The sequence below is a fragment of the Mytilus californianus genome, unplaced genomic scaffold (genome assembly GCF_021869535.1).
Source record: "Mytilus californianus isolate M0D057914Y unplaced genomic scaffold, xbMytCali1.0.p SCAF_3, whole genome shotgun sequence".
Lineage (NCBI taxonomy): Eukaryota > Metazoa > Mollusca > Bivalvia > Mytilida > Mytilidae > Mytilus > Mytilus californianus.
In genome coordinates this window covers 18,991,768-19,004,724 of record NW_026262679.1, presented here as the reverse complement: position 1 = coordinate 19,004,724, position 12,957 = coordinate 18,991,768, and positions in this window count along the sequence as shown.

Here is a 12,957-nt window from a genome sequence, read left to right as displayed (position 1 = left end):
TTAACATCAGTGTTTTTATTATTTTGGAATTAAACCGGCCTCCTGTTATCTCTGTAAAATGTGAAAATAAGATTATGTCAAAATTTGATTATACACCAACAAAAACTTTCGGCCAAATAGTTAATTGATTTTCTGGTATCTCATGCATATTGAAGACGGGAACAAACTAACAATACATGCAATGGGTAGGTTCTGTAAGGTGGGTTGAGAGGGACATAGGACTACAACTGGAAAATGAGGGTATGATTGATAGGAACATACATTATTTTTCTTTGCAACAGGACACATGCAGAATTCCCAATGAGTTGATGAAATGTTCTTTTAAATTTATATCCCCATATTGGCCAGATGTGGCTGCATATTTATACTTCTAGCACAGCCAAAAGGATGCCTCCCTTTACCATGTGTTTAGTGCCTCATTAGAGAGGAGTCCATGGATGAAAATACATCTATATCTCAGACAAACATTGGGGTTATAAAACCTTTGATGTGAAGAGAATGCTTTTTTGGGGAACGATTGCAATCAAAACCCTAATGTGGCTGGCTTATTAGTTATCAGTATTCCTGACTCTATCATTACCTATTTGATATATAACAAAATATACTGAGAACATCATTCTTCACATCCTATCCATGAACATTAAAATTTTGTCAAATATTCAAGTTACAAAACTGTGTGTATGTATGTAACAATACTTGTTAAGAAAATTACATAGGTTGTGCATATTGCACGAATCTAGTATCTGTTCTAAAATATCAATGATATTATTGTTCAAGTAATATTAAAAATTGGATTTATCTTTCTTTGTCCAGAATTGCAGTTGAACCAATTCACAGTATTTCCTACCTATGCTTAATGCAATGCAATGTTGAATTTTTAGTTCCCACTGCAAAATGATTGCATTCTCTACCCTTAAGTGCTCACAAGCACTTTATATTTTGATTTCAAAAAGAATGTTGTGAATATTATATAAAAAAGAATACTCTGGAACCATGAATGAATGCATGTTTATTGATGTTAGAAATGATATGGGATGAATAAAAAAAAAATAATTTAACATTGTAATTTTTAAAGCAATAATTTCCTCAACACTTTAGGTGTTTTCAACAGACAAACGGCATTCCTGTGGAAACAAATTGTGCTCTTCTTGCAGACCTTTTTCTTTATATATATGAGGCAAATTTCATTCAAGAGCTTCATAGGAAGAAAGAAAAGAAGCTTGTATAATCTTTTAACCCCACGTTCAGTTAAATGGTGACTATGTTTGAACATCGGTTAACTATTTGCCTTAATTGGATGCATCTATCCCGTCGAACTTGAAATAAAGGATACCACAGATACAGGCAAGTCTGCCTTCAATCTTGATTTGCATCGGAAAAAAAATGACAGAAAGAGTAGGTTGAGAACAAATCTTCACAACAAAAGAGCTGACTTCAGCTGTTTCACTTGTGAACTTATCGCTACATCCTAGCAGTCCCTGCATATGGAGTGTATATCTCCCAGTTGCTACGATATTTAATACTTTGCGTTTCCTATCACGATTTCCTTGATGGATGGTTGCTGTTTACAAGGAAACTACTGAACCAAGGGTTCCTAGTGGTCAAGTCGAAGCTATCCCTTCAAAAGTTTAACGAACCCATCCTGATTTGGTTGACTTTTAAGGAATATTTGTGTCATAGTCCCCGATAACCATAGATATTTTCCTATTGACGTAGCCACACTCCCGTCCTTGATAGTGACAACACCGAATGTGTACTTTCCATGACTGCGCACCTCGACGCGTTCCACGTGTGGAGCAGGATCTACTTACCTTCACAGGGCACCAGCGATCATCCTCAGTTTTAGGTGAGGTTCGTATTGCTGTCTTTAGTTTCTATGTAATGTTTTGTTTTCCATGTAGATTGATGTTTGTCTTTGTCGTTTTGTTGTTGTCATGATTGTGTTTGTCTCTTTCAACTTATTAGTTTTTATTGTCCCTTTGGTACCCCTCGCATCTTTTTTTTTATAGAAACAACAATTACTTATGGTGTATTATTTTCTATTGTCAGAGATCCACAAACATTGATTGCAAACATTGACTATTTGATTTAAAGTAGGTATTTCTAGCTAGCTTATGATATCACTTAAATTTAAATATTTTCCTCGCTGAAGTGACAGTGGTGCAAGGAAAATTAATGCAGAAAGTCAAAACTCATTCATTAAAGGTAATAAAATAGATTGGAACAGAGATGACGGCACTAAAAAAAATCAAGATTTGTCAGCTCTTCGAATAAAGATATTGATTTCTGAAGTACCACTGGATAACTGTCAAAATAATTTATTTAGGGCGAAAATTGTACAAATACCTCTGGGAAAAGTTTATGGGTCTTCTGCATTCAGAGTGTACTATTAACCATTTTGGTTTTGATAATATTCCAGATGGTTATCTTCAAACTAATTAGGTATTGTATTGTATTGTAATTTGATTAATAAGGAAGTCTTTGTAATGTACAAGGATACAAGTGAAACCTGAGTTTGACTGTCCCTCTGGTATCTTTCGTCCCTCTTTTAAATGCATCACTTGGTAATTTCAGCAACCCTTTATGACCAAACCATGTCGTATCTTCTTATTTCGATACTGTAACCTTGACAAAATGGAGCTCTATTTATACATAAATACATGCATACCTAGCAGATACATTTATAGTATTTGCCTAGGTGGTTGTTTTACAGTTTAAGATATTTTAGTTGGGAATATAATAAATGCACAAGTATATGTATCGTTACGATAATAAAAAGTGGTGAATGGTTGATATATCGATCCGAGTAAGGCAAAAATAGTTTAACGATGGTCTCACAAATCGATTTGAAAGACAAATTAAGTTAAGAGATAAAAACTGAGGGAATGAAATGAAAAGGAACATGATCAATTGCGTCGACAGGAAAAGCATCTGCTTATGTGAATCCTCACACAGTCAAAATATTACATTCGGGAATAGGCCACAATCGGTGAAAATACAACTTAGGCGACTATTGTGTTATTAGATTTCATTAATTTAGGGTTATTGTTCACAGTGAAGCCCTGAACCAAGAGTTTCTGAATGGTTAAGTTTAAGTAGTTGCCATTATAATTTTGGTTAACCATATGGAATATCTCCGCAATAGATGCCCACGGATATGTTCCACTCTTTGTAGACTGTACCTCGTTTGAGACAGCACAGAATGTGGGTTTCCTTTCCATGAGGGATGTCATTAGTTAACCAAGAACTTACTACCCTTCCAGTGCATCAGAGTTAATTCATTCCGATTTCAAATTGGATTCGTCTGTGTATTTATTGTTCACTATGTAATGGTATTGTCTTTCTTCGAGAAATGTTTTTTCATTGACTCGTTTGTATTATGTTATATTTCTGATCGATGTTACATATGTTTGCATACCGTTAGTTACTAGTGGAGCAGGATCAGCTTACCAATCCGGAGCATCTGAGAGTTTGTCAACTTGTTTGTCTTTTCGTCGTCGTTATTTAAATTCTGTTTGCCCTAGCGTTGTCAGTTTCACGCTTTGTTTGCCCTAGCGTTGTCAGTTTCACGCTTTGTTTGCCCTAGCATTGTCAGTTTCACGCTTTGTTTGCCCTAGCGTTGTCAGTTTCACGCTTTGTTTGCCCTAGCATTGTCAGTTTCACGCTTTGTTTGCCCTAGCGTTGTCAGTTTCACGCGACTTATGAGTTTTGAATATCCGCTTGATATCTTCATTCCCTGTTTTCATAATATCCATTACCTTGCACTCCGCTATATACATGAAGTCTTCTCACTAAATAATTTAAAGTATGTTGATGAAATATTAAAAACAGTGTTAGCTCAGCTTCATATCTTAACTTGCATATTATATCATGTATTGATATATTGTATATTATTGTTTTTTTAAAGAATTAGTCCGCTTATTTTGCTTTATGGAGGGATAAATCATACTTTGTTTTAAAAAGACAAACTCTGATTAAAACAAAACATTCTTTGAAAATTACATTTTTAAGATGCTATTGACAACATATTTGCTACGTTTTTGGACTGTTTTTTCAACAGACAGCATTTCCATATAGACCAACTGACTTCCTCTTTTTACTGACTCGTTCCTTTTTTACATATGTGATAGACTTCATACTAGGGCTTCTGAAGAAGATTGAAAAGAGGCTAGTATTATCCATTTCCTGAAACTGCGCTATATGCATGAGTTCCTATCACTGAATATTTCAAAGTGTGTTGTATGGCAAGCTGTTTTACTATTTATTCCAAATTTAAGATATCTCGTATAATATATAAAATATTTCATACAATATATAAGATATCTCATATTAAATATCAGATATCTTATATAATCTAGTTTTTATAAGATATCTATAAGATATCTTATAAAGTATATAAGATATCTTATAAAGTATATAAGATATCTTATAAATATTTTTTATATAAGATATATTATTTACTTTATAGTTTATAAGATATTTCATATAGTTTATAAGATATCTCATATAATTTTTAAGATGTCTCATATAATTTATAAGATATCTTATAAAGAAAATTATATGAGATATCTTATAAACTATATAAGATATCTTATAAACTATATAAGATATCTTATAAACTATATAAGATATCTCATATAATATATAAGATATCTTATATAATCAGGTTTTTATAAGATATCTTGTAATCTTTATAAGATATCTTATATTATTTATAAGATATATTATATACTTCATAAGATATCTTTTAAAGTTTATAAGATATCTTATAAAGTTTATAATATCTTATAAATATTTTTCATATAAGATATCTTATATACTTAAAAGATATCTCATATATTTTATAAGATATCTTACATAGTTTATAAGATATCTCATATATTTTATAGATATCTCATATAATTTATAAGATATCTTATAAAGAAAATTATATGGGATATCTTATAAATTATATGAGATATCTTACAAACTATATAAGATATCTTATTAACTATATAAGATATCTTATAAACTATATAAGATATCTTATAAACTATATAAAATATCTTATAAAGTTTATGAGATATCTTATAAAGTTAATTAGATATCTTTAAATTAGAATAAATAGTAAAACGGCATGCCATAGTGTTGACTCTTTTGATTTCATTATACCATTGAACTTGAAAAAAATACTATAGATATAGTAGCGCTTATGTATATCTTGATACAAATTGATAGTGAAATCCACTTGATAATAAAAACTTCACGGCAAATGGGATAATTTCGGTTTTCGAATTGTGAACTTTCCATTTATACTTAGCAACTTTCCAACACCACATGCATATGAAATATATGTCTGTACATTAATACGATATTCTTTGCGTTTTCTATCATGATTTCATTGGTAGACAGTTCCTGTTCACAAAGAAGCTATTGAAACAAGTGGATCTTAACGGTAAAGTTTAAGTTGTGACTCCTAAAGTTTACAGTTGCCATCATAGTTTGGTTGAAGATTGCGGTTGCCATAATAATTTGGTTGAAGCTTACGGTTACCTTCATAATTTGGTTGACCTTTATGGAATATCTGTGTCCACAGATGCCCACGGATATGCTCTACTTTTATCCTCTTTACCTCGATTTTGACACCAACAAAAGTGACTAATCACAGGATATTTAATTGAAACAGAAAGTGTTTCTAATTGAAGTTCGATTTTGATGGCATATGGTATCCTAGGATTGACAAATTCCCACACTGTATAGCAAACAAAAATCAGATAAAGTGTACACAATTTCAGAATTAATTCATTAGAGAAAACCAAATATCTCACACCAATGTCAATTTTTAATCAAACAAAATCACGAAAATGCATATACACCCTTGACATGGAAAACACGGAATACTTTCGAAAGAGCAAAAAAAAAAACAAAAAAAAAACAATAGGTATAGAAGAAAAAAACAGTCACAAACAAAAACATGGCCGAAAAGAAAAACGTCCAAAAACAAATAATAGTCCACAAAATACTACATAGAAAACCAAACAAACACCACTAGAAACTCATTGAACTGATGTACTATAGAAAGGTCAATATTCCCTACTCAGAAATAACAATCACCGTAGGAAGTCACATACAAATTGGTGAGGGTTAAATACATGTTTTAAACAGATTTTTCTATCTATATGCAACACTTGAATTTAATATAAAAATACATGGTGTGAAACACATTTTTATTAAAAACAAAACAGTAACAATAAATAATAAATTAAATGAGATTTCATCATTATTCAACATATTTACATGAATGACGCATACAATACAATATGTTCAATGCAAAATTTACTACAATGCAAAATGTATGATTTATGATGTTAGGAGCACAATAAGCCACTAATTTTAAAACGTTTGAAATCACGGATGAAAGCGAAACTGCTAAGGCTTATTTCTCGTCCGGCAAGACAAAAACTAATAAATGTACTAAGTACATGGAATGAACAAATGAATCGGTAATGATATATATATATTTTAACACATTAACCTATTTTACCGTTGAACTTACAATACCATAAGACAGCATGCTTGTTAATATTTATAACAGAGTAGATGTCAAATATGATAGGGCAAATTTTGAGAAGGAATATTTGAAAATCTTAATTACCAAATTTTGCTTGATATTTCACTAGAATGTTCTAAATAGCAATGAATGTATACAACTTTTCGAAAGGTTTGATGAATTTAGATAAATAAGAAAGATACTAATTACATTTTAAATTTATTTAGAACTATTGACTAAAATGGAGGCAAGTTCCTAGCTTGCATTCATTTATTAACGTCATCGGATGTCCAAGAAAATTTTGAATTAACAGCTTTTAACTATGGACTGACATGATTGAACATTTGTCAGCTATGGTTGATATGTCAAAGGTGATAGAATAAAGACTACTATAAACACGTCAGAATATTGCCAGATATGGTTGTTTCGAAGTTCCATATTATAAGTTTACGTACCCGAATGCTGTCGGTTATAGTTTTATTTTACATGCCATGATGCTGCCAACTAGTGACTCAGTATAAATTCAATCATTCTATGTTTTTGACACGGATACAATTTTATATCGTTTAAAATACATGTATATGAATATGGTAAAGTCATCAATATGGTCATGTGATGTGTTTCGTAGGTTGATACGCATTATGTAAATAACTCTGATAACTCCTTTCATGATCCATCCATCGAACATATAAGGGAAAGCATGTGCAAATAAAAAAATCAGATCTGTGGTTCTAACAAGCAATAAAACACATATATCCACACCGATCACAAAAGTGTTTTTAGCAAACTTCTTGAGATCTAATTAATGTATACAGTCAGAATGTTCCATTAATTAGAAATTAGATGAAAAGTACTGTACAAATAAAAGACTAGATTAGTTTCGCATTATAATAAGTTTGTCAAGAGAACATGTTGGCGTAATGCGGCTGGTGTTGCTTTGTTTGTTTTGAAGTTTCCATTATTCTGTTATGTTTATCCTCATTCCTTCAGAAAATTCCGACTTGTCTCGTTTTGATGATCTTGTTAATAGCGTTCTTTCTTTGACAAAGATCTAAAGTTCAAAATACTGTTGCAAAGTTTTTGTTGTCCCGCACAAAATTGTCGTCTGGCAAAAATGAGATTGCTGCTGATAGGAAGGACAGCCGTTCTTCTCCTGACAAAACTGTAGTTTGTAGAAAATAGAAGACGTTGAAATGTTTATGACTTGTTTATTATCTTGCTGTATGTTAGCTATAGGACTCAAAGTGTTCTGAAAGAAGAAGAAGATATTTTAGTAAATATAAGTAGGTAATAACTCGGAATATTAAACCTGACATTGTATACACTTATTTACTGGCTACAAGGACAATAGCAATTTTATTGTCTCCCGATGCACCAACTATGCGAAGCGGAGGAAAGTTGTTGTCTAGGGTCTAGGGGACAATAATTTTGCTATTGTCCGAATAGCCAGTAAATAAGTGTTTTATTGTACAAAATGAAACTAGTTTATATATATATATATATTTCGAAACAATGTATAGTTATTCTGTTTCTATTGCAACTCTTACAACTGTTCCAAATGCAATATTTTGGGTAACTAAAATTTTTTTCATTTGAAGCGGACGACGTGAAAATCCCACGAAGCTATATGCTGTATTGACGTCATAAGTAGCACTGTTGCAGTATACTCAATCATTCAGGGGTTTCGGGAGACAATTCAATTAAAAAAATACAGAGAGTACTGGAAAATGTCCCGTAAAAAACTATTAACCGGTTAATAGTTTTTGAAACTATGAACTGGGTTATAATCTTTTTCAGACTATTTCGAAAAAATAGTAAATTTATTTGTCTATAATTTTATAAAGAAAATACATACTAAGGTATAATAACATTTACTATTTCCTTAACGTCCAGTGAGAAATATTTCATGATTATTCAGGACGAGCAATATTGATTCATTTTACTGCAAAGAATACAGTTGTATATACATTCTGTAGTATTGTTATAATGATAGTTACATGTATAGTTTTAGTTTAAAAAAATACGTATTGAAACTACAAGTTAGGAAATTAAAGATAAAGGTTTAGAATATAAATTATTTATATCTATTTAAAAAGACAGTTTTTTTTTTTAAGTTTTGCACTCGTTATAATCCTATATCCAAAAAACGACCAAACGAAATTCCGACATTTTGACCTTTTCGTACGTTTAAGTAACTATTGTTTTGTAAAAGATAGCCTCAATTAAATATAAAGACATCAGTAGCATACGTCATGGGAAAATGCTAGACAAAACGTACGCCATGTGGCGTTATGTGCACAGGCTATTGACCGCTGTCCCAGATATGGTGACTTTAATTTTGAACATTTTTATTCGGTTTTTATTTATTTACAGTGAGGGAGGATACTATATAAGTTGTGTCCTTCAAAATTATTTACTTTGATGCTCTTTGTTTAGTCCAATCAGTTCTTTGATACCAAGTAATACCAAGTATGGGGCACGAAAAGGAACAAAATTTATCCATTATTAGTTATGACAGTTTTTATTGAATAAAAATTATATTTTCTGTATTTTGCACATCGATGCAGTTACAATCATATGTTATTTTTGTTAAAACTTCGATTTCAACATGGAGCCTTTAATCTATGGTCAAACATCCCTGTAACACCTAGTATCGGACCTATCTGTAAAATGTCGATCAGTACAAACGCGGGGGTGTCGGATAAATAAACACCGATTAAATTAGAGTACTTTATCTTTTTATTTGCTACTTCAATTAGAATGTTTGTAGTGCTGAAATGATTGAATTTAAACACACTTTGACATTTACTCAACGCAAATAGGGTACAGCTATAGCATTAATTAAACTGCAATGTTAAATCCACCAGACACAGTTCATCCTCTCTTACAGGACAACGGAACCCAGAAACAAACACAACATACTGCGATATACCATAGACAAAACCAGTGCACACCAACCAAAGAATGACCTATACGAACAATCAATTATCACAGACGAATTAATTGTTAGCTTAGTAGATAAAAGTCTTGTTAAAAATAGTCCAGGGTTCAATGAAATGTAAACGTCGATATAATTGCGTAATTAAAGTACAGCTTAAGGTTGAAACCGAAAGAATTATTTAATTATTTTTAAGGCTACACTTCAACTAGAAAGAGCAATACAAAATTATATCAGAACTTTATTATGTTAAAATTTGGGTTAAGAAACTGTTTTAAACGAAAAAACTACTATCTTACAATATTTGTATATCTTGAAAGTCTTTACAAATTTCTGAGTTCCTTTTTAATAGTCTCAGTTTGCCTTTGTCTTAACCAATGTACAATAAAACAGAAATATCTGCTTATACCAATGCCACGAATCAAGTCAATAAAAAAAGAAAATTAAAGTTGGTTTTTTTACATAGACCTGTTTTATTTTTTATTTTCTACATAAAAAAACATTACTCTGTACATATAATTTTTTGCTATTCCTATTTCAACTATACAAAATACTACATTTTTGGCGTTGTTGTACATTTTTACACTTGCGTTATTAAAGGCATACATTTTACGTTTACAGAACCATTTTTAGCTTCTATAAAATGTTAGGGGTTTGTTAAAGATGGATTTTGACTGCGTTCAATCGATTTTAGTTCTTCTGGTAATTTTGAGGAATAAATAATATTTCATATTTTTGTTATCAAAGCGTACATTTTAAGATTCCAGTTGTATTTTTATATTTATTTATTTAGATTCTTATTTAGTCAAAAAATATAACGTTTTAGAGCATAAACAAATAACTAATCCTGAACTTCTCACTTCAACATTGCCAGAAAGAGTTACAACCTGACAATTATTATTATTGAAGACATGAATGGTATTTTATAGAGTAAGAGTATATAACGCATTAAAAATTTCAACAGAAAAAAATTATCTGGGGATTAAAATCTGAATTAAGAAGGAACAACATCAAAATAGCAACTTAGTTGAGAGATTTTTTTCTGCAAAAGATTGGTTATTTTTTTCAACTGTCCTGTTTTTTTTTTTTTTATAGTAAAGTAAAGCACTTACAAAGTTGATTGATTAATTTGATAGTTTTTGTTATGGCTTGGTCAATTAATATAATCAGCTGAGAATTTATTCCATCACAACTATTTTTTTTCTGTAAAATTTCCACAGAAGGCCATTTTTTGTAATCTATCAATTTCTGAAAAAACAAAACTAGTCTTTCCAATTCGTAATATCACACGATATTTTACAGGATATTTTTTTTATAAGCTTTCTGAATGAAAACATATTTAAATGTTTTAGATCCAACGATAAAAATGTTCCTCAAATTATAGACACCATTTCAAATTGTGTTTTGAACAAATGCCGAACCGTATTGTTCTTCCTACTTTCACAATACTTATTTATATATTTAAAGGATTTCACATTATTGTACAAAATGTCCATTTCTTTTAAACACGAGAAAGAGAGAGAGAGAGAGAGAGAGAGAGAGAGAGAGAGAGAGAGAAAAGCGCCAAGTGAAGAAAAATTTACTTATGATCTTTCTGAAGGTCGATAAGCATTTACAAATTAAAAGAAGAGTTACTAGTAGTTTATAAGAATTTGGATTATCATGATCATACCTTAAAACATATATCCCCGACTATTATTGAAATAAAATTGTAGAAAATGTGAAAATCTACTCAACAAACTGAATCACTGGAGATAACTCTGTCAGAACTTATGACATGAAAAGAATCAGATGCAACAAACAAACTAAAATGACATTTCACGAGAATACAATGGGTATCTTGTTGTTTAAATTTAATATTCAGATTGAATAGAACTTTGAGCACTAACGCTTCAATAATAAAAAAAGAAGGACATGAAACACATTTCAATGTTGTTTTTTCCACATTTTTTCATCCCTTCAATCGTGGACTGGTCATCAATCTTAAGCAGTAATGTCCTTTAATATAAGATCATGTCGGCTAGATAGGCGAAGGTCTTAATGTATTTTATTTTTTAAAACAATAATTTAAAAAATATGACGATGAACGTCCAAAAAGTTTAAAAGTTTCCATGAATTGTCCGATATATACCAAGTAAGCCTTACACACGGCAATATATTTATAAAATACTATCGGCATATAAATGTATGAAATATATGAAATTTAAGACAAAAAAGTGGAACAACATGTGATTTCATGATGTTTGGTGTACATGTTATGTCAACGAAAAATCTAGAAATTTAGAACATGTAATTTACACAAGTTCCTTGCGTGCATTAATTTTAAAATTTCAACTTAATTTTAGAATTTTATTTATTTGTTATAGCTAGGACAGGATTGCTAATTACACATATTTTATTATATCCATGTATTGATCAATAGTTTACCTTCAAGTATTTCAATATGTAAAACAAAATACCAAGTTGGAATTAAAAAGGTATTTAATTTGAAATATACACATTTATCAACTTTGTTTGATATCTAGTAGTAAAACATTTTCATCTTTAACTGCCGGTCAATAACTTGGACTGATTGCGTCATTTATTTCTGGTTTATTAGAATAAATATGTTTTGATTATCTTACATACAAATGAAATCGGACTAGTTTTCTTTAGAAGGACACTTTTTTTCTTCATCTAAAACACTTATATCTTGTATTAAAAATTTACCTAAATTCAAACCAGTTGCCGCATGTCTTTTAGCTCTCAGTAACCTCGCTAAATGCTTGTGATGGCGGATTCTATGGATTTGTTGTCCCTGGTGGAGGGCTCTCAACCCCTTTAAGCACGAAGTCGCACAGAATATGTCTATAAAACAACAGGAAATGCGTGAGCCTTCGGACCTTCTCCCCTCCACTTCAGATGTAATTGTCAAAATTACTAATGTTAAAAATACTCCTTGTCTTTTATGCATAATATGATATCGCACTTGTAATTCAAGATAACCAATTTATGATATCATAATTTCAAAATCTGACAATTTACTACTATATATATATATTACACACGTGAGTCTGTTTCTTATTAGTTTAAATATAGAAATGATTTGGTTTGATACCAAATTTATATGCGTTATCATCTGTGTAGGTGTGTCTATGAACAAAAAAGATGGAAACGTTACTAATCAGGTAAGCCATTTCCGATGGCAACCAATAATGTTTGGAGGCAAAACACTTCCTTAATTCGAGGAACATACTTTATTTTAGACAGTGATTCGATGCACGAGGCCATTAGAAATAGTGAAGAAAATTGCTTTAAAGAATAGTAAATATAACAGTAATAGTTAACTGATTAATTAGTAATTAATCCGTTTTAATGTTCTATGGTGGCTGATGATTGTGCATGGTGGCAATGGTCAATGTGGTGGCTTGGAAATGTTGGGAGTTTTGATGGAACAACCTCTTTGGCGAAACAAAAATTGAGATATTTTCTAAATCTTTTTTAAGGGAAT